Source organism: Sapajus apella, unplaced genomic scaffold, assembly GCF_009761245.1.
Source record: "Sapajus apella isolate SASKATOON/1434 unplaced genomic scaffold, GSC_monkey_1.0 scaffold12, whole genome shotgun sequence".
Taxonomy (NCBI): domain Eukaryota; kingdom Metazoa; phylum Chordata; class Mammalia; order Primates; family Cebidae; genus Sapajus; species Sapajus apella.
Window position 1 is genome coordinate 31,778,316 of NW_022436952.1, and position 23,597 is coordinate 31,801,912.

The following is a 23,597-nucleotide window of genomic DNA, read 5'->3' on the forward strand; positions in this document are numbered from 1 at the left end:
GCTGGATGCAAATGATGGTGGGGAGGGGGAAACCTGGAGAGAGGGAGAGCCGGAGGGGCAGACTTGGAGAGCCAGAGACCCGGGCCGGGAGCTGGGCTTTACCAGGGTCCATTGTACTCACGCTGGGGGGCTGGAGACCTTCTTTTACTGGTTCTGCTTATCAGCCAAACTACAGCTAACCTTTGGACTTGTTAAGCCAGTGCCTTGCAGCCTAGGCGCGGGGCTTTTCCACCGGTTCTCAGTTCTGCTTTAGTCCAGAGTGAAGACACTACGCTTCTGGGTTCAGGTGAGAGACGGAGGAAGCTGGGGTGCTCGTGGAAGAAGACGCGGAGAAAGAGAAGAGTAGAGACCCTGGATGCATCCCAGCCGACGAAGATGGTGGGTCAGGACAGCCCGCAGGGCGGAAGAGAAACTGACCACTTGAGAAGGGGCGCCGAGGCCAGAGGGGAGGTGAGGTGGCCTTCGGCGGGGTGAGCGCGCCCTGGAGGGACTGCATTCATTTCCGCCTTAGTTCCTGGCTCTGCAGGCCCCAGACCCTCCCTGGCCTGGTCTGGCGGTTTGGGTTTGCAGAACTGCCCGCCAGAGAGCGTAGGCGAGGGTGAAGGAGGCCGGTAGGACCCTTGGAAGGAGACCCCGACTAATTGATGGGCAGAGAGAGTAGCCAAAGTGGGTCTCCCCCAGCGGCCGTGCTGCACCGGGGCCCAGCCTGGCCACACAGCTGGGGAGCTGGACGCCTGGGCCTCGCTCCCCGGTTTAAACCCGGATGTCAAGTCGCCTCCGCCTTGGGAGAGGATGGTGAGGCAGGATGGTGAGGCACTAGAATGATGAGGCAGTGAAAGCAAAGCTTGACCTGCAGCTGGGTGGACACTTGCAGCTGAGTGTCCCTCGGGCCCACTCATTTCTGGTTTATTTGCAGTTCCTGAACATCTGCGGCTCCCTGGGCTGGGGAACGCTCTGCAGACGCTGTCACTACAGCAGTGGCAGGAATCTCGCACTCCTAGTAGAGAAGGTGTCGACAGAGCTGCTGAGGGAAAGAAGTTTTTTTCCAGTTTGGCCTGGGCCGGGAAGGAAGCCATAGGCCTTGCAGCTCTATTGGAGCTTCACCTGCTTCCCTCCTGGGCACCCGCAAGAGAGGAGGGCGGCAAGAGGCGCACCCAAACCTGCAGACTAGGACCGGACCTATAGAAGAATAGGGGAAGGGGCTTCTTTGCTTCCAGCGCACACAGACCTAAAGCTTCTGGGGCAGAGCATAAGTCTTCCCCTCTGGGAGCCTCAGCTTCCTCATCTGCAAAAAGGAGATACCACTGATACCTTTTTTTGGGGGGGGGGGGGGGTTGTGTATACTGAGTGAAACCACTTGTGCAACCTCTTGGCCTAATAACGTGGTTCAACACTTCCTGGTCTGGGACGATACGAAGCCAGTTTCCAGTGATAAAATTGAGTTTCTCTGGAAACTTAGGGTTTTCAGAATCGGAGACACAGTGCTGGGGTTGGAGGGATTGGGGGACTAGGGTTTCAGAATCAGCAGAAACATTGCAAAGGAGTTTCTAAGCACATTTTCCTCCCTCTCCCACCCTTGAAAGATAACCAGGAGGAAGTAAGGTTAGATTAGGGATAAAGAGGAATTTCAGCAGGAGGAGGGAGAGTCTAGCAGCTTTCATCGGCTTATGGACAGGATCAAATCTCCTAGGTGTGCAGGGGCTGATGGTGTAATTTATCAAGTCAGGCTGTTAAGGAACTAGGATGCCTCTTAAATACAGGCTCTGCTACAGGTGCCTGGGCCACTTGTTTTGGGAGCCAGAAGAAGCGGGGTGGTTGTGTGCATGGAGTCTGGGGAAGGTTTATACTGATCTCAGCCCCTCTTTCCCTGAGACAAGCAAACCCCCAATTCAGGAACCCCTCCACCCTTCAGCCTCCAGATACCCATTACTACCTAGGCTCCCAGATGGAGTCATAACTTCATGAAAATGTTGGCTTTTCATTTCACCTTCTTTCCTTCTAGTTTGTTGTGATAGGTGACAGATCTTTGCCTCATAATTCTGCCCAATGGAAGAACATCCTCTGCCTACCCAGCTTGCCTCAGGAAGGATAATGAAGTGTTCAGAGTAAATGTCTCTGGAGAACAATCTCTTTTTCTGTCTCTCACTTGCTCTCAGGATAGAGCAAGTGTAATGAAGATCAGTTACTGTGTTAAGCTGGGAAAACCCACTTTAAAAACTGCAATCACTTCTGTTGTAACAACAAAACTTTGATTGGCAGTTCCAGCTGCTGTGTGCCCCATCTGACTCCCAAGCCTCAGTCTCTCTCAAAATTCAGGTGTCAGCAAACCCATTCTTCCCCAAACCCCAGCTAACTATGTGAACGTGCAGGAAATTTCACTCAGTGGAGAGGACAAACTTCCTTTGAGTGTCCAGGTACATTTTCCAGGTAATCTGGCTATTTATATTCAGGAATTTCCTGTAATCCTCCTTCCTAGACCTACCTTGTAATATGCCACTTGGTGCAATGTAAGTGCTCATCAAGTAATTGTTCTGAACTATAGATCTTCAAACAGATTCACCAATCCCTTCATATGGGAATTTAAAAAGAGATGTATAAAGTAGAACAGCAGATAGACTTTCAGAATGCAGGCCATAAATACTAAGTGAGCTATCTTAAAAAACTCTTCAGTTAAACTTCCCCCAAATAGAAGAAGATGGAGTAGGACTGAAATAACAACTGTTTATGCTTCACATAGAATAAAGTGGTAATGGACTGATATAGTCACTCCATTTTAAAGATGGAAAAATAATCTATAAGAGAGTGTCAGGCTGCTTGTAGCCACCTTAGCAAATTAATAGAGGAGACTGGGGCTCAGAACTTTTGAGCAGGGCTTTAGGATGAAAGAGGAAGGTCTCCAGCTGTCATTGCTTTGGGAGATGAGAAGTTGAAGGGGAGATTCTTTGAGGAGGAGGTGGAGGATACCCAGCAGAGAGCAGAGGGCAGGCTTTGGAGTAGTCAAACGGAGCTAAACTTGAACCCAAGATCTGATTTACCTGCTATGCGACTTTGGGCATGTCACATAATCTTTCTGATCCTTAGTTTCCTCTTGTGTAAAATGATAATAACACTCTCCTGTGCTTGTGTGAAGATTACACGAGTTAGCAACTACAAGTTCCTAGAACAGGGTGGGCTCTCATGTGTTTAGAAAGAAGAGGCACATCTGGAAAACACGCTGAGAACTAAGGCAACTGATGTCTTTAAGCTCTTACAGTCCCAGCATGTTTTTAAGAGCTACTGAATTTGAAGAGACCATATTAGTTTCATCTACTCAAACTAGATAAATTTGCCGTTCAAATCCCAAGGGTTTTTTTAATGGGAGGTGCAATCCCTGGTATAAAATAAGTTGAAGTCCAGTGAACTCATCACTCTCTGAGCACTGTGCTCATCACTCCACAGATTGGCAAATGCGGCTCCTGTGAACTCATTTCCCCTGGAACTTAGCAGCACAAGAGATATTTCTTTTCTGATTTGTGCATGCAGTCTCTCCCCTACTTTTGACGGTGGCACTTCTTTGTTTACAGAAGAGAGATTGTGGTCATTTCCACCCCCTGCCACTCCACTCTCCCAGGCTTTCTCATTGGTTCACAGAGTATCTACAAGGCCTCAAAATGAAATCTTCTCTAGAGAAAAACATAAATACCACCCTAACCTGGTCTGCAGGAGGTCAGGGGCCTTCTTGTTAGAGAGTGGTGTTGCAACCTGGAGAACATTCTAGACTTCAGGCTCTGGAAAGAGCCTGAGGTGGTTCTTCTGGCTACAATACCCCTTTCTGGGTGATTCACCTCCCTTAATGTTTTGGTGAACACCTTCTCTGGGTCTCTGATTCTACCTTTGAAAAATGGCCAGTTGGTTTGGATGACCGTTCAAGTTCTCCAACTTTTTTATAATTTGAAATTCCTAAAAGGTCTTACATTATTAGGGTGACTACTCAAAGGCCTTTGGGCAGATGGGCCAAGAGCTCAGGCCAGACCTCTATGTAGTAGTGGACATGAAGACTTTACTAGCCATGAAAAAAATATACCACAGAGAGCAAACCCCATGAGGGGCAAACATCTTCTCATGTCTTACTCCTCAGTGCCTGGAGAGGTGTGGAGGTATGGTAGATGCTCAAGAAAATACTTGCTGAGTAAATGAACATGTGATTGCCTCTGGACAATACTGTTAAAAATAAATACTTGCCAGATGTGTTGGCTCACACCTGTCATCCCAGTGCTTTGGGAGGCTGAGGTGGGAGGATAGCTTGAGCCCAGAAGTTCAAGATCAGCCTGGGCAGACCCTGTCTCTACAAAAATAAAAAATAAAAATATTATCCAGGCATGGTGGTGTGTGCCTACGGTCCTGGCTACTCAGGAGCGTTGCTTGAGCCCAGGAGTCTGAGGTTCCATTGAACTATGATTGTGTCACTGCACTTCAGCCTGAGTGACACAGTGAGACCCAATTCTCTAAATAAATAAATAACTACTTTTACCAGACAGAAAAGAGTATGTACTGTGTGATTCCATTTATATAAAGTTTAAAAGTGGGAAAACAAATCCATGGTGCTAGAGGTTTCTGGGGTGCTAGAAAAGGTTCTACATTTTGATTGGGATGGTGGATCCATCACCAGGGTATACGTGTGGGATTTGTGCATGTTGCCATGTGTAAGTTATAACTTAGTATAAAGTAAATTAAATAACTCCAAGTATAAAATGTAAACAGTGTAAATCATCTTACCTCCCTCAACGGTTTATAGTTGCTGTTCGGTTCTCCAGATTTTTTCCTATTCATCATTATAGTTAATCATCATTAAAGTCTTTAGCTTAGTATATTCCAGGAGTCAGCAAACTTTTTCTATAAAGGGCAAAATAGTAAATATTATATGCTTCCTGTGCCAGATGGTTTCTGTTACAACTACCCAACTCTGCTCTTATCGACAACACATAAATGAATATGTGTGGCTGTGTTCCAATAAAACTTTATTTATAAAAACATATCAACAATACATAAATGAATATGTGTGGCTGTGTTCCAATAAAACTTTATTTATAAAAACAATTAGCTGGCTGCATTTGGCCCATGTATCACAGTGTGTCAACCCCCGGATAAAGCACTTATGCCACTAGGAGTCCACAGATCCAAAAGGGACCTTAGAGTCTTCCCCCTTTATTTCTTCCTCTTTGGGATAAGGAAGCAGATTCAGAGAGAATAAATTACTTTTCCAAGAGATGCGGAGCAGGACCCTGGGAGAATCAGTTTTGGGGTCAGATGGGCCACCTGCTTTCTGGGAGTGTGTGGGCATAACTTTGGGCAAGTTAATAAATTTCTTTCAGCCTTATATTGTCACCAAAGGTAAACAGTGATAATAATGGAATTCATACCTTATAAGGTTGTTGGAAGAATTAAATACAGTTACACAGAAAAACAAGTTGTGTGGGGTTGGCACATGCTGGGAACACATCGAGTGCAGCACATAGCTCAAAGGACCCCCATGTCCTCCCTCCCTTCCTTCAAAATGCAACGCTTCTGGTCTGAGTTCACTAATACCACTGAGTGTCTGCTCTGCATGGAGCACTCTGGGGAGCACCATAAGGACATAACAAATGGATACAGGAAGATCCCAGATCCCACCAGTCACTGCCATCAGCTTCCTTTCTAGAAACCCATTTTGGCTCAGAGCTTTTTTTTCCCAGACATGCTTCTATTAGATGATCATTGCTAGGAAAACTCCTAAAGGTAAAGAAGATTTCCCTCTCATTTTGATTCAACAACCCACATCCTTCTGCTGGGTCGTTTTTTAGAAATAGGGTATTCCCAGTAGCTTGTAAAAGATTAAATTAAAAACCGGCAACCTAGTATGATATTAAACTAATAAATACTACACCTACCATAAAGAGCCTTTGCTCCAGAGCAACCATCTACTCCTCTTTCTCCTATCACAACATCCATGAAAAATGAAATTGGCTGTGGGCCCAGCACAGAGAAGGTGCCCTGTGAGTGTTTATTGGGTAAACGTTGGGCCTGGCACACGGTAGGTGTTCCATAAATGTTTCTTGAATAAATGATCGTGGGCTAAGCTATGGTGTTTAGAAAAAAAAGCAATTATCTGTACTAGACTTTTCTGGAACCTGTTTTCAGATTAATATTTAAATTAGTGTTGAGGTGCCCTAGCTACATTCCCCCCTTTTTCTTCCTCACAGACCTATGAAGTAGGCAATATCCCCCAGCCTCGCTTTAGTGATGAAGAAATGGAAGCTCCATTGGCCCAAGGACCCACAAAGGGTTAAGGAGCAGAACTCCGGACTTGCACGCAGGACCTCCGGATCCCATGTTAAGTGCCTCATTTCTGGCACTTTGACACCTTCCAAGCCCTGAAACAGATGGGGGGCACGCACAGAAGCACCCTAAAAAGTCTCAGCACACAGAGAAATCTTGTGATTGCTTTAGAGAGGGAGACAGAGAGGGAGAAAGGAGAGAGAGAGAGGGGAGAGGGTGAGAGAGAGCAAAGTCTTTCCTGTCAAAGGGGATACCTGGCACACACAGAACTATGCTATTGTACAGTATTTTATGGTGTGCAAAGAGCTTTCCTCTTTCATTTGATCTTCAAGAGAGTCCTGCAAAAAAAGCAAGGCAGGCATTACTATCCATATTTCACAAATGAGGAAACTGAGGCTCAGAGGAAAAATGACCCCCAACGGTGCCAGAATCACCATCTGAGACTTCTGCATCTAGAACCCAGTGTTTTCTCTGGGACATTGGGTTTATATAATGACAAGGTCACACGACACAGCCCAGGAACAGGGACCAGGACTAAGAGGAAGACACAAGATGCTCCAGTTTCCACTCCAATGCCATGCTCCGGTGAGGCAAAGGCTTTTTCCTTTCTCGAATGTAAGGGTTCCAGGAAAGAGCTCGGCCTGTGTGCCAAGAGCCTCTGTCCACTTGATGTTTTCCTGTTTCTCCCCACTGATGTCTCTTCTCCAATTCTAGAGGTCCTTGTTGCAGAGCAGGAGTGAGGTGAACTCTGCCTCTGCTCAGCCTACTGCGTCTGGTCGGGAGTGCTGTCCATGACTTCTGCCTTGGGCATGAGAGTTACTGCTCAGCCTCCCACTAAAGGATGACTGAGGTATCCTTTTGTGCTCTGATGACTACACCCTGTTCTCAGGCTTGGGGTGAAGAGTCATGCAGGGCTGCTGAGTCAATGCAGCAAACATTTATGGAGCATCTGCTCTGCGCTGGGCATGTGGTCGGTGTCCGGCACTGCTGGAACAACCAGATTCACTTCCTGCTCTGAGGGAGTTGGTTATCCAGGCTGAGAGACAGACGTGGACACACTTACCTCTACTGCTAGACAGAGTGCAACGGGCTTCATGATCGCGCTGTGCTGATTGCTTCACATAAAACACTCATTTGCTCCTCATAACTGCCCCTGAGACAGTATTATTATTACTATTGTTTTCTCAACTGATGCTTGAACTGTTGGAGTTGCACAGAGCTTGTTCTTGCTCAGATCAGGTTGAGATTCAAATGCAGCTCTGCCTGGCTTTCTGGACTAGCCAAGAGGCAGCAGCCATAGGGAACAGCATGGGGCTTGGAGTCAGCCTGATCTGGGTTGAAACCTGTCTCTGCTGCTTTTCAGATGTGACCTTGGGTAAGCTGACACTCTGAACTTCAGCTTCTTTATCCGTAAAAAGAAGGACAGTGTATAAATGGGCAGGCCAGATAGTATATGTTAGCCCCTTTCACAATCAATAAATAGAAGCAAATGTCAGCATAATAGGGGAACCAACAAAATTTTGTGGGGGCTCAGGGCTCTTGAAAAGTAGATAGAATTTTGACATCAAGGAGAAGCAGAGAACATTTCAGGAAGAAAGAAGAGCTGAGCCAAGCATGAAAGCAGGTAATAAGGCAGTGGGGGAGGAGGGCAAGCTGGGCTGCCTGGATCTTGGTAATGATGACACTGGGAAGTAAGGACAGGGCTGGTCGGAGAGATTCAACATGGCTGATTAGCAGCTCAGGATTGTAGCTCCCAGGGAAAGCGCACAGAAAGAGAGGACGCCACATTTTCAGACCAATTTTTGTTGCTCACAGACCAGGAGATTCCCAGCGAAGGAGCCCCATGGGCCGCCAGTGCCACTCTTTTGGCAGGCGCGGCGGTTTTACGGCTCTTCGGTGCAGTGGTTCTTGGTGCAGAGTAAACGGGACTGGGTCCCCTTTTGATTGACGTTTGGAAGTCCGGGAAGGCAGAGTCACCCATTTACCTGATTGAAAAAGGGATTCAAGAGGGAAGCCAGACCCGAGATTCCTGAGCAGAAAAGCACCACGAATCTTAATGCTGCTGTTTTGGCCAACGCAGTGGGTTGCTCAGATTCTGGGACTCGGAATCAACAAGTTGGACGTCCACTCAGAGACCTGCTTTGAAAGTTGGCAATCACAAAGGCGGCAGGCGGATAAACTCACAATGATGGGAAGAAACCAGCGTAAAAAGGCTGAGAATACCCAAAATCAGAATGTCTCTCCCTCTACAGGGTATCACAGTTCCTCATCATCAAGGGAACAAGGCCGGATGGAGAATGAGTACGTTCCATTAACAGATTTAGGCTTCAGAAGGTGGATAATAAGGAACTTTTGTGAGCTAAAAGAACATGTTCTAACCCAATGTAAAGAAACTAAGAACTTTGAAAAAAGGTTTGACAAAATGCTAATGAGAATAGACAATTTAGAAATGAAAATAAGTGAATTAATGGAACTGAAGAATACAATACGAGAACTTCACGAAGTATGCACAGGTTTTTTTTTTTTTCTTTTTTTTTGAGACGGAGTTTCACTCATGTTACCCAGGCTGGAGTGCAATGGCGCGATCTCGGCCACCGCAACCTCCGCCTCCTGGGTTCAGGCAATTCTCCTGCCTCAGCCTCCTGAGTCGCTGGGATTACAGGCATGCACCACCATGCCCAGCTAATTTTTTGTATTTTTAGTAGAGACGGGGTTTCACCATGTTGACCAGGACGGTCTCGATCTCTTGACCTCGTGATCCACCTGCCTCGGCCTCCCAAAGTGCTGGGATTACAGGCTTGAGCCACCGCGCCCGGCCATATGCACAGGTTTTAACAGTTGAATTGATCAAGCAGAAGAAGTAGGTCAAAGACCTACTTAATGAAATGAAACGTGAAGACAAGATTAGAGAAGAAAGAGTAAAAAGGAATGAGCAAAGTCTCCAAGAAATATGGGACTATGTGAAAAGACCTAATTTACGACTGATAGGTGTACCTGAATGTCATGAAGAGAATGAATCCAAGTTGGAAAATATTCTTCAGAATATTATTCAGGAAAACTTTCCTAACCTAGTAAGGCAGGACAATACTCAACTCCAGGTAATCCAGCGAACACCACAAAGATATTCCTCAAGTAGAATGACTTCAAGACACATAATCACTAGATTCACTAGGGATGAAATAAAGGAGAAAATTCTGAGGGCAGCTAGAGAGAAAGGTCAGGTTACCCATAAAGGGAAGCCTATCAGACTCTCAGCAGATCTCTCAGCTAAAACCCTAGAAACTAGAAGAGAGTGGGGGTCAATATTCAATATCCTCAAAGAAAAGAATTTTCAACCCAGAATCTCATATCCAGCCAAACTAAGCTTCATAAATGAAGGAAAAATAAAATTTTTCATGAACAAACAAGTACTCAGAGATTTCATCACCACCAGGCCTGCTTTACAAGAGCTTCTGAAAGAAGCACTACAAAGAGAAAGGAACAACCAGTATCAGTTATCCCAAAAATTTACCAAAACGTAAAGAGTATCTCCGTAATGAAGAATTTACATCAACTAATGGGCAAAATAGCCAGCTAGCATTAAATTACAATATCGAACTCACAAATATTAATATTAATCCTAAGTTTAAATGGATTCAATGCCGCGATTAAAGACACAGACAGGCAAATTGAATAAAAAGTTAAAATCGGCCGGGCGTGGTGGCTCAAGCCTGTAATCCCAGCACTGTGGGAGGCTGAGGTGGGTGGATCACGAGGTCAAGAGATCAAGACCATCCCGGTCAGCATGGTGAAACCCCGTCTCTACTAAAACTACAAAAAATTAGCTGGGCATGGTGGCGCGTGCCTGTAATCCCAGCGACTCAGGAGGCCCGGGGCAGGAGAATTGCCTGAACCTGGGAGGCGGAGGTTGCGGTGAGCCGAGATTGTGCCATTGCACTCCAGCCTGGGTAACAAGAGCGAAGCTCCATCTCAAAAAAAAAAAAAAAAAAAAAAAAAAAAGTTAAAATCTATTGGTACGTTGTATCCAGATCTAACTCACAACGACACACAAGGACTCAACATAAAGGGATGGAGGAAGATTTACCAATTAAATGGAGAGAAAACAAAAAACAAAACAAAACAAAACAAAACCCAGGAGTTGTAACTTTTGTCTCCGACAAAATAGACTTTAATAGTAACAAAGACCAAAAGAAACAAAGAAGGACATATAATGGTAAAAGGATCACGCAACAACAGGAGTTAATGATCATAAATATATACGTACCCAATATAGGAGTACCCAGATACATAAGACAAGTTCTTATTGACTTATAAAGAGATTTGGACTCCCACACAATAATAGCAGGAGATTTTGACATCGCATTGTTAATATTCGACGGATCAATCAAATAGAAAATTAATAGGGACATCTATAATTTGAATTTAGATCTGGAACAAGTAAACTCAGTGAATATTTACAGAATTCTCCACCCCAGGTCTACAGAACATACATTTTTCTCAGTATCATATTACACCTATTCTGAAAGTGACTACATAATTGGAAGTAAATTACTCTTCAGTATTTGCATAGCATCTTACAGACAAGCGAAATATTGGTTGGCTGTTTATTTGTTATTTTCTTCCCTTATTCCTTCCTGTCTCTGTTGTTAAGTACAATTATTGGCATAAAAGAGGTTTTTAATACCTTTTTAAGATTGCATTCCAGCCTGGGCAATAGAGCAAGAATCCTGTTCTCTCTCCTCCTTTTTCTTTCTCCTTCTTTCTAAAAAAAAAAAAGGACAGGGCTGGTCATGAGCAAACATTGAATTTGGGGCCTGGGGGTCTCATCCTCTCCCCTTAGGCAATGAGGCATCTCAAAGTTTTCAATGGGGTATGAGCCATTATTTAATTTAATTTTTTTAAAGAATGCTTGTAACAACAACAACAATAGTAGCGACTATTGTGTACCTACATCACTGTGCGAAGATTTACACTGTAATCTCATCTGATCCTTAAAATTATCTGAGGTTACTGTTTTTGTTTTTCTTTTGGGATGGACCTTACCCTGTCACCCAGGCTGGAGTGCAGTGACATGATCTCGTCGCACTGCAACCTCTGCCTCCTGGGTTCAAGCAATTCTTGTGCCTCAGGCTCCCAAGTAGCTGGGATTACAGGCATGCGCCACCACGCCCCGCTAATTTTTGTATTTTTTATAGAGACAGGGTTTCACCATGTTGGCCAGGCTGGTCTCGGACGTCTGACCTCAAGTGATCTGCCTGCCTCGGCTTCCCAAAGTTCTGGGATGACAGGCATGAGCCACTGTGCCCAGCTCCTTATCATCTCCATCTTACAAAGCTGAGTGAAATGGCTCAATATGAAGACTCTGGAACCAAATTGCCGGGATTCAGATTTTGGACTCACAATTCACTAACTGTATATGTGCAATTTACCAAACCTCTCTGGGGCTCACCATTCCCACCTTTAAAATGGGGATAGAGGTAGCATTTACCTAACAGGGAGGTTGTAAAGAGTAAATGGCCAATACATATATAAAGCGATTAGAAGAGAGGCTGTCAATATGCTCTCAAGAACTCTTATTTGATGATGATTGCCCAAGGTGACACACTTAGAGAGAAGGGGTCCCAGTGGGTTCATTGATGGAGACCCTCCAGGGAGCCTCTGCCCATAGGAGGTGAGTGACAGTGTCGTGGGGCAGTACAGAGGGAGGAAACCAGGGCGGAGATGAGGGTCTCCATGGAAGGAGCTTCTTCAAAGTTGCTGATGGGTGTCCCTCAGCTTTCACACAGCAGGGCCTTAGGAGGAGTGAGTCACAGCACACACCACATGCAGGGGAGCCCTAGAGGTCCATCAGAAGCCACCATGGGACAACAGGAAGGTTCAGATAGAATCTATATAAGGTTAAAAGACCCTTCTCTTATTCAGCCTCTCCCCACACTTCCCCTGCCACACCATCCTCCCTACTAGCCTCTATAGCACCTTGCTAATTTCCATTTCTCTACCTGTTCACCTGCCACTTCCTCCACCTGGAAGAGCTCCTTCCAGCCAAACCAGACTTTGCAACTTCCCTGAAAATGTGGTTTAAAATTCACAAGCTGCCAGAAGCTTTCCCGATTAGCTCTGTTCCTTCTAATCATTCCCCCCGCAGTGCACAGGGCAGCCTCCCACAACAAAGAATTATCTGGTCTAAAACATCCATGGGGCCAGGCGAGGTGGCTCATGCCTGTAATCCTAGCACTTTGGGAGGCTGAGGCGGGAGGATCTCTTGAGCCCAGGAGTTTGATACCAGTCTGGGCAACACAGTGAGGCCCTTTCTATATTTTTAAAAATAATTTTAAAAAAATGTCCATGGGGTTGAGGTTGAGAAATATGGGGTTTTGTATTCTTCCTTTCTGTTCCCAGTGACCCCTGTGCTGATTTCTATCCTAGCTCTTTGCCCGGGTTATGGAAATGAGCTCATTGCATGTTTAGACCAGAAATTCCTCAAGGACAAAGTTGAATTCTTATCAATCTCATATCCTTAGCACCAGGACCTAAGATGGTGATGGGGCAGAGTAATTCTAATACTGACTATACTGGCAGACAAGCTGATGAACTTACTCTATCATACTTTCACCTATTGTTTTGTGTGTGTTGGAAGTAAAAAACCAGTTATAGCTGTTCTTGAGGCATTACATGAATGTTTTATCTTTCCTAAGTGGATTATACATCCCTAAAGCATAGGAAATAAACTTTATATATTTTTTTGAGATGGGATCTCGTTCTTGCCCAGGCAGGAGTGCAGTGGCAGGATCTCGGCTCACAGCAACCTCTGCCTCCCGGGTTCAAGTGATTCTCCTGCCTCAGCCTCTGGAGTAGCTGGGATTACAGGCACCCACTAACGTGCCTGGCTAATTTTTGTGTTTTTGGTAGAGATGAGGTTTCACTATGTTGGCCAAGCTGGTCTCGCATTCCTGACCCCAAGTGATCCAATTGCCTTGGCCTCCCAAAGTGCTGGAATTATAGGTGTGAGCCACCGCACCTGGCCATGAAATAAACTTTCTAAGCCTTCTTTGTTGCTCAGTGCAGCAGGTGTTCTGTAAGCGCTCCTTACTAACATCTTTTTCTCTGTTCTGTGTCTACCTTTCTGCATGTCCAAGGCCCATTTATTAATTTATTAATTTATTCATTCAATAAACATCCATTCAGAATTTACTATATGCAAATACCAGAGATTTCAAGATGTCAAAGATACAATTTCTATTCTCAAGGAGTTCAGTCTGGCCAGGGAGTTAGAAAGTGTTTTAACTCCGCGTAATTAAGCATCACAGTTGCTGTGAAATTAGCCTTCAGAAAACTAATGATCAAGAAGAGAAGAGAGAAAATACAGTAGGATTCTAATTTCACCAGAATTAGAAAATTCTGTTTCTATCAGAGTTCTCAAGCCTCATTTGGGTTTCTAATTCGGGCCTTTGCAGCAGTTGGTTTGTTCGTTCAAGTACGTGTCTGTGTCAGGCCCTATTCTGGGTACTGGTGATGCAGCCGTGAATGAAACAGACAAGGCCCCTGTCCTCCCAGAGCTCATCTGCCGGCAAGAGCCAGGGATGGACAGCAAGTCAATCCGTGGTGTATCACAAGAGGATGTATGATTGAGAAAAATGAAAGGGCAGGGGACAGTGAAAAAGAAGTGTGCGGGGCACTGCTGTAAGGGAGGGATCTTCCTGAGGAAGGAGTTTCAAAAGTGACATGTAGCTGGACTTCTTGGGATGTTGGTTCACTCCACCCACCCTCCCGTACAGGCCCTATGCATGCCCAGAAATCCCCTCTGAATTGCAAAGACACTGACTGTAAGTAGGAGTGAGTTGAATGAAGTGTTGCTAAGTTTTTAAAGGGCATTTCTTTAAACCATTTGAGTGAAAATGTTTTCCCAAGCTACTCCTCTCAGTTAAAAGGAGAGTTTGAACATTTCATTTCCATTATTTGTATGAATGAATTAATTAACTTACTATGTGTGCTACCATGCTAATATTTCATGCTCATTATAAGACTAACACAAGAATACAAAGTATGGAGTTAATAATAAACACAAAAATAAAGCCGGGCATGGTGGCTCACGCTGTAATCCCAGTAGTTTGGGAAGCCGAGGCAGGCAGATGACCTGAGATCAGGAGTTTGAGATCAGCCTGGCCAAAATGGCGAAACCGAGTCTCTACTAAAAATACAAAAAACTTAGCTGGGTGTGGTGGCGGACACTTGTAATCCCAGCTTCTTGGGTGACTGAGGCAGGAGAATGGCTTGAACCCAGGAGGCAGAGGTTGCAGTGAGTCGAGACTACGCTGTGCCATTGCACTTCAACCTGGCAACAAGAATGGAACTCCGACTCAAAAATGAAATAAGAATCCCAGCACTTTGGGAGGCCGAGGCAGGCAGATCATCTGAGATCAGGAGTTCAAAGTCAGACTGATCAAAATGGTGAAACCTGTCTCTACTGAAAATATGAAATTAGCTGGGCATGGTGGTGCATGCCTGTAATCCCAGCTACTCGGGAGGCTGAAGCAGGAGAATCGCTTGAACTTGGGAGATGAGGTTACAGTGAGCCGAGATATCATCACTGCACTCCAGCCTGGGCAACAAGAACAAAACTCCATCTCAAAAAAATATAATAATAAAATAAAATAAGGCCCAAGATTTTCATCCGGTACCCTCAATACATCAGCTTGTGCATCCCCACTTGGGGACCCCTGTTCTAAGGTAGAAAAGTACTAAATTCTATTTTATTTTTGGATAAGAAGAAACTTGGCTAGAGGTGACCAGACAGACACCTCTCAGGAATTTTTTATGATTTGGAAAATAACAAGGGGAGATTGATTGGAGATATAGGAGGAGAGAGAAAGGAAAGAAGGAAGAAAAGAAAAGGGGGATAATGAAGAAAAGAAACAAGAGAAATAAACTTTTTTTTTTTTTTAAAGAAAGCAAGATAAAAGGGAAGGAGAGAAGGAAAGAAAAAAATGAGGAAAGAAAAGAAAAGAAGGAAGGTAAGAAGGGGAGAAGAGAGAGAAAGGGAGAGGGAGAGAGAAAAAGAGAGAGAGGGAGAGAGGGAGGAAGAGAGGAAGAGAGAAAGGCAGAAAATAAAGAAAAAATACCCCCAAGACACCACTGGATAGAGGCAGTGCCTGTGCTCAGACCTCTCGGTGTTGTAAGAATGTTCCGTCACAGTCCACAGGCTGGACCTTGGCCTCTTTCACATGTTCAGAACCAGCAGCTAATGCAATGGAGATTGCTTTCTGGTCCATCTCTCTTACCCGATAGCCAGTTCCCCTTGGTGGCCCTCACTTGGCAGTGGTGTCCGGAGGGATGTGGAGGCTGACCTTTTCCCATCACTGTCCTGCACACCTCATTAACTTCCCCTGCAGCTGGGGATGACCATTATGGAGTAGAAGAGCTGACAGGTTTTTCAGAGAGCAGAGCAATGCACAGTTTCCCAGAAGTTCCTGACCCGGGAGTTCTCTCCTGCAGGGCATGGGAGATAATCCGGTTTATGAAGCCATCAGAAGAAAGTCATGTTCCAAGCTCTTAATGAACCCTGAATACGTTTTTCTTTTTAGACGCTTCCATTAAAAACAAAGGAATGAGACAAGGTGCTTCCATGAAGAACAAATCAAGGAATACAAAATAAAATACTGCAAAAATGCCGTGCAAAATGATACAACCATAAAAATACAAGCTATGTTTTTTGAATGAAAGTTTTAAATTTCGGCCAGGTGCAGTGGCTCACACCTGTAATCCCAGCACTTTGGGGGGCTGAGATGGGCGGATCACAAGGTCAGGAGTTTGAGACCAGCCTGGCCAATATGATGAAACCCCATCTCTACTAAAAATATAAAAAAATTAGCCAGGCATGGTGGTGCACACTTGTAGTCCCAGCTCCTCCTTGGGAGGCTGAGGCAGAAAAATCACTTGAATCCAGGAGGCGGAGGTTGCAGTGAGCCGAGATCATACCACTGCACTTCAGCCTGGGTGACAGAGGGAGACTCTGTCTCAAAAAACAAAAAACAAACAAACAAAAAACAAAAAGAAGAAAGTTTTAAATTTCAAGTTTAATCTAGCCCTGCACCAGGAGGCATGCAATATTTGTTGAAGGAATAGTGAATTTTCACTATAGTTCTGTGACGATGTAAATGGACAGGATCTTCATGGAACCAAGGAGACTGAGGCCCCAGAATTTAAGGCCCATGGTCATACAGCAAGTGAGCAGGTGGTCAAAGCCTGTCCTCCATTGTCACAGGGCACTGCTTCCATGCAGACCTTTTGTTTCCTTTGGGAAGATCTGTCACTTGTCTAGCTACTCTGATGAAGTCATTGCTTTAGGGCAATGGGATTGAGTTTAAACATAATTGAGCACCTACAAGAAGGCAGGCATGTGTTGGGCATGGGGTGGCGGGGTGGGGTATAAAGCTGCAAAACTGGCCTCTGCCCCCAGGAAGCTCACAGCCCATGACAACTGCAGTGACCCTTAAGCCTGTCATTTTCGCTACTGTCTTCCTTGTCTTGCTATTGATTATTATTGTCATCTATGTGAACCTTCCCTTTTTAAAAAGGCTTTTAGTTTTTAAATTATAAAACTAATCAATATCACCATATTATCTAGCAATTCTATTTCTGGGTCTAAGCCCCAAAGAACTGAAAGCAGGATCTTGAAGACATATTTATACACCCATGTTCATAGCAGAATTATTCACACTAGCCAAAAGGTGGAAGCAACTCAAGTGTCTATTTTATTATTTATTTTTTTTTGAGATGGAGTTTTGTTCTTATTGTCCAGGCTGGGATGCAGTGGTGTGATCTCAGCTCACTGCAACCTCCGCCTCCCAGGTTAAAGCAATTTCTTCTGCCTCAGCCTCCTGAGTAGCTGGGATTACAGGCACCCACCACCATGCCTGGCTAATTTTCATATTTTTAGTAGATACAAGGTTTCATCATGTTATCCAGGCTGGTCTTGAACTCCCAACCTCAAGTGATCTGCCTGCCTCAGCCTCCCAAAGTGCTAGGATTACAGATGTGAGCCACTGCACCCGGCTTCAGGTGACTATTGAGAGATTTTATATATATATATATATGTATATATGTATGCATATATTGTATATATACTAGATATGTATATCTACAATGGAAAATTATTGTGTCTATTGAGAGATGAATGAATAAACATATATATGTGTATTATCTATGTGTGTGTATATATATGTGTGTGTATATATATATGTGTGTATATATATGTGTGTATATATATACACATGTGTGTATATATATGTGTGTATATATATACATGTGTGTATATATATGTGTGTGTGTATATATATATACATGTGTGTATATATATATACACACACATAGATAATACACATATATATGTTTATTCATTCTTCTCTCAATAGGCACAATAATTTTCCATTGTAGATATACATATCTAGTATACACACAATATATACATACATATATACATTGTATGTACACATGTACATACATATACATACAATGGAAAATTATTCAGCCTTAAAAAGGAAGCAAATTCTGACACATGTCTCAACAGGAATGAACCTTGAGGGTGTTATGCTGCTGAAATAAGCCAGTCATGCAAAGACAAAAACTGTGTGATTCCACTTATATGAGGTATCTAGAGCAGCCAAATTAATAGAGACTGAAAGTAGAATGGTGGTTTTCAGGGGCTGGGAGGTGAGGGATGGGGAGTTACTGTTTAACAGGTACACAGTTTCAGTTTTGTAAGATGCAGGTTATGGAGCCGGATGCTGCTGATGGCTGCCCAATAAGTGCTTAGAATACTATTGAACTGTACATTTAAAAATGGTCAAGACAGTAGATGTTATGCTATGTTTATTTATCATAATTTAAAAAGATCAAATAGACATTATGATAAATTCAAATAATCAAAACTTACTAAAGCAAAAAGAAAGTCTGCTTTCTTGCCTGTTCATCACCTGCTTCTCAATCTCCTCTGTTTGGGCAATTGCTATTCAGTTTATTTGTTTCCTTTGTACTGTTTTGCCTGCTTGCACAGATGTACACACACACACGCATGCACGCATGCATGTATGCTTTTAAAAGCCAAAACAGATCACTGACTCCTTCTTCTCCCCTGTACACTCCTCAAAGGGAGCCAAAAGGAGCAGTTAAGAATGTGGGGTGGGAACAGCTGGCTGATTGTAATTTCCATTCCACCCCTTACTCACTGTGACCATTCACTAGTGATTTAATTTCTCTAAAGCTCAGTTTCCTCGTCTGAAAACTGGGATAATATTATTGCTGGAAATTAATGATGAAAAGAATGGAAGGTGTTGGCACATAGGAAACATGTAGTCAGGGTTGGCTGGTTACGTGCCTCTGGAAGTTTCTTCCATGATGTGGACTCTGTACAGTCAGGGCTCAAGGAAGTCTGTAGCAAGAGGAGGAGAGTGAAAGTGAGAACCTCTTAGCGGGCACTGTGATCATGCCTAGGAGGCACATATTATCTTCCCCAAAAGGTCTAGTTAAGAAGAGTTATTGGCCAAGTGAGGTGGCTCACGCCTATAATCCCAGCACTTTGAGAGGCCAAGGCAGCTGGATCACTTGAGCCAAGGGGTTCAAGATCAGCCTGGGCAACAAGTGAGAACCCTTTCTCTATTAAAAAAAAAAATTAGCCTGGTGTGGTGGTGCACCCTTGTAGTCCCAGCTACTCAAGAGTCTGTAGCAGGAGGATCTCTTGAGCCTGGGAGGTTAAGACTGCAGTGAGATGAGATCATGCCACTTCACTCCAGCCTGGGCGGGCAGCAGAGTGAGATCCTTTGAAAAAAGCAGCAGCAGCATTATTCTGTTCTTTCCAGTAATGAGAAGCAGCTGCTACATGGTGGCTATCCATCTCAAAATAGTAGATCTTGGAAGTGAAAACTCATCATATAAACTTCTAGGTACAGTGACAGAGCAGAATCTCCAGAGCATTTAGGACCTGTGGACAAGTGACTACAGGAAGGTCTTAGGGTCATGAAATATGTGCAGCACATGGGGTCCAGAGATCTGAGTTCAAGTTCTGCCTTATATATATATAGCCTTAAGTCATACACACTATACACTCTTTTTTTTTTTTTTTTTTTGAGACAGAATCTTACTCTGTCACCCAGGCTGGAGTGTTATAGTACAATTTCGGCTCACTGCAACCTCCCCCTCCTGGGCTCAAGTGATCCTCTCACCTCAGCTCCCCAAGTAGCTGGGACTACAGGCGTGAGCCACCATGCCTGGCTAATTCTTGTATTTTTTGTATAGGCAGGTTTTCACCGTGTTTCCTACGCTGGTCTCAAACTCCTGAGAGGTCAAGCAATCCACTTGCTTCCGCCTCCCAAAGTGCTGGGATTACAGGTGTCAGCCACTGTGCCCAGTCTCAGTTTCCTTCCCCAGAAAATGGGCATCATGTTATGTATCTTATAGGGTTATTGTGAAGGTTAAAGCAGCAGGTGCATGCAAAAGTGCTTTGCAAACCATAAAGCTCTAGGTTGGTATAAATGACTGAATTTTTTTTTTTAAACTTTAAGTTCTGGGATATATGTGCAGAACATGCAGGTCTGTTATACAGGTATACATGTGCCATGGTGGTTTGCTGCACCTATTAACCTGCCATCTAGGTTTTAAGCCTTGCATGCATTAGGTATTTGTCCTAATGCTCTCCCTCCCCTTTCCCCCCACCCCCCGAAAGGCCCTGGTGGGTGATGTTCCTCTCCCTGTGAAAGACTGAACTTTTATATCAATGGGTTTGTGTCAGTGTTCTGCTATACAGTACTGAAACCCTTTTTAACTTTTAAAAATGAAAATACCTTTTTTTAGTTCTTGGTAATATATAATCATTGTAAAAAATTAAGGCAAAATGAGAAAATGAAAGTTTCTTTAATCTCAACTGCTGATGACACTTTCTAATTCTTATTTATTTAAAGATATCTCAATATATTAACCGAAAAAAGTTTCAGATGTTTTTGTAATATGATCCTACTTATGGCTTAGGAATTACTGCCTATTAAATATTAGTGATAAGAATAAACATGCAATATACTACATTAAGATTATATGATCTTTTAGAGACTTTTATAATTTTCAAATTCTATCAATGATTGCTAATGATCCTTTATATACTATACAAGAATATGGTACTAGTTAGAATTTAGGTTCTACATTGGTAAAAATGGAGATAATATAAATGCAAATTCATAATTTGAGTGAAGATTAAGTTAGATAATGCACAGTATTGTCTTAAAGCAACATAAATGTTAGCTGTTATGATTATCAATAATAATACATTGAGGTTATTTTGTTACTTGCTTTTGCTAAAGGACCTGCTTACTGATGACCACAGGGTAGTTTATCTGATTAACCTGTGATTACTGGGGATAAAGTACAAGGTTTTAGGAAATAGGATTGTTAATTTACAAGGTTGGGAGGTAGTGCAGAAGTAATTATGAAGGCTGTGGAGGTTGGAAGCAGTGGGTGAGGACACGTGGGTAGCCGAGCTGGGTGACGGCCGGGGACTTTCTGATCTGTGGTATCTGGCTGTGGCTTCTTTGGTCATATGCTTTAACTACTGTTACTGAGATTTCATGTGCATTTCCCTATACAAATCTTCAGTGCAACTGCCAGATTGCTAACATGTGAGGAGATAGTGCTGGCTTTTTTTCTCTGACAATGACCAGAAACTTACTGTATGAATCATGCCAAATTCCACAGCATTCTTTTCTCCATTTAATCTAACTCCAAAGTCTTTTTCCTACCCCTTATTAAAATTTAAATGTTGTACATGAAACACTTGGAATAGAACAAGAGGCACAGGATTTTTTAAAGTTTAAAAGTTACTTTTAAAAATAACATTTTCTAAGGGAATTTATTCTGTATCTTTGTAAAGCTGTAAAGCTGTTCACACACACACACACACACACACACACACACACACACAACACACACACACCCCTCTCCCAGCTGTCAATGAATGGTATAAATAACAACTGTGACTTTAACCACAACAAAAATGTGTTACTTCTTAGGTTGTCTTTGAGGTTTTCCTTTTAAAAGCTGTTTCTAGGAGCCAATTTTTTTTTTTTCTTTTCCCCTAGGATCACTGCTGACTGACTAAGGACCTCAGGCTGTTTATATGGGAGAGCTTTAGATATGGTTATTTGTATGGCATTGTATCAAGGCCTTCAAATATTTGCTGGGAGGTTTAGTGGAGAATGTCTAGACCAGTGCAAACACTGCAGGCCCAGAGAAATCCAAGAAGCTCAAGGAACCATTCAAGAACCCTTTCTTTATCCTACTGTCCTCACAAGGAATTACAAGGAAATCTTCTGAATCCTTGTCAGCCTGGATGAGCCCATCAAAGAGGGTCCAAGTCAATAAAAGATCTTGATTTCACCATGCCTGCTTTCATTCATTCCACAGCGATGAGAAGGAGAGTGGAAAGCCATTGATCTTAAGAGTCAGACGAGCTCCATACCAGCCCAACGTCTGCCACTCACTTGCTGGTTCACTCTGGCAAGTCACTGGCCGTCTCGGGGCTCTAGTTTTCTTAGTTTTAAATGAAAGTGGTTAAGTAAAAGAATGTCTGGGCTCTCTTTCTTTGATCTTATCTATCTATTAAGTAACTTGCAGGTGTAGTCTTTGAACCAGGTCTGTAGTAAAAGATACAAAGAAAAAATTATAAGATGAGATCCCTTGTCTCAAGAAAGTTTGATTGGATGTTTAAGCCTGTTTTATTATTTCTTAGCTCCAGAGTGTATGTGGCCACAGGCAAATACATAATAAATCATTTATTGATGTTATATCACAATACAAGATAAAATAATATCATCTATGTTGCCAGGCTTTGAGTCCACCCTAAACTTTTGTACAGGTGGCCAACACACAAATAAATACACCTATAATAACAGTTATTTTATGTATAACAAGAGCTATAATAGATCGGTCTCCTACTGTGTACCTAGCTCTCTGCTAGATGCTTTAAAAGCCTTATCTCTGAAACCCTCATGACAATCTTGTAAGATAGGCAGTGCTATCTGCGTTTTACACATGAGGAAACCAAGACTTTGAGAGATTAAGAAACTTGTCCAACATTGGCCGGGTGTGTGGCTCATGCTTTCAATCCCAGCACTTTGGAAGGCTGAGGTGGGTGGATCAGCTGAGGTCAGGAGTTTGAGACCAGCCTGGGCAACATGGCAAAACCCCGCCTCTATTAAATAAAACAAAACAAAAAAAAATTAGATGGGCATGGTGGTATATGCCTGTAATCCCAGCTACTTGAGCGGCTGAGGCAGGAAAATCGCTTGAACCCAAGAGGCGGAGGTTGCAGTGAGCAGAGATGGTGCCACTGCACTCCAGCCTGGGTGACAGAGTGAGACTCCGTCTCCAAAGAAAAGAAACTCGCCCAACATCATGTAGCTAGGAAGAGGCTGTAGCTCTTTCGGTTCCAAAGTCTAATCTCCTTTCACTATACCTTTGCCTCTGGGTGTAATGTTTTGCGTTTTATAAAGCATATATATGTGTACACACACACACACACACAGACACACACACCCGGGATTTTGAAGATGAGTAGACTGCAGCACAGGCTGATTAAATGATGTGTCCCAAATCCCTTCGCTAGAGAGTGGCAGACAAGGGACCTGAATGAAGCCAGGTGCTCTGACTCAAGAAAATGTTCCCTCACCTGCAGTGCTGCTTGCCGCATGCCCCGGCTGACACGGTTTTGTAAGATTCCTTAACTCTCCTAGGTGGGGCAGGCATGCCACACGTCCCCTCCCCACATTGTTCATGTGCTGCTTCCCATTTTCTTGCTCAACCCTCTTGCAATCTCTCTCAGTTCCATACATGGGCATTTCATCTTTCCAGCTGCTCAGGCCCCAGAACAAGAACCAAGGACTTGTGCTTTTCTCTTATACCTGTGTCAACTCCTTCAACAAATCCGCCGGCCTTCCTTCAACGTAAACCCAGGATCTGACCATTTCTTGGCACCTCCATCAGTTTCCTCTCAGGCACGCCAGGCATCTTTCCTGTCATCTCATCTGGTCCCTCCGTATCTTCCCTTGCTCCCTACAGTCTCTTCTCCGCACGGTAGCCAGAGGGATCCTGTTAAGTCGGAAGCCACATCCTACCCTTCTCTGCTGATACATGCTCCAATGGCTTCCGGTTTCACTGTGAGCAAAAGCCCTATGAGATGGACTTGACTCCTGCCACGAGGCCTCCTGGCTGTTCCTGGAACACATCAGGACCACTTCTGCCCCAGGGCCTTTGCACTTGCAGTT

At 43.8% G+C, this 23,597-nt stretch overlaps 1 long non-coding RNA gene across 1 annotated transcript; it reads left to right on the plus strand.

The window, feature by feature from the left end:
* Window positions 1-54: 54 nt before the first annotated feature.
* On the plus strand, window positions 55-21,714 carry LOC116553371. Its single transcript, XR_004269725.1, has 2 exons — window positions 55-450; window positions 21,414-21,714. It is a non-coding gene; the product is annotated as an uncharacterized LOC116553371 (long non-coding RNA).
* Window positions 21,715-23,597: the final 1,883 nt, after the last annotated feature.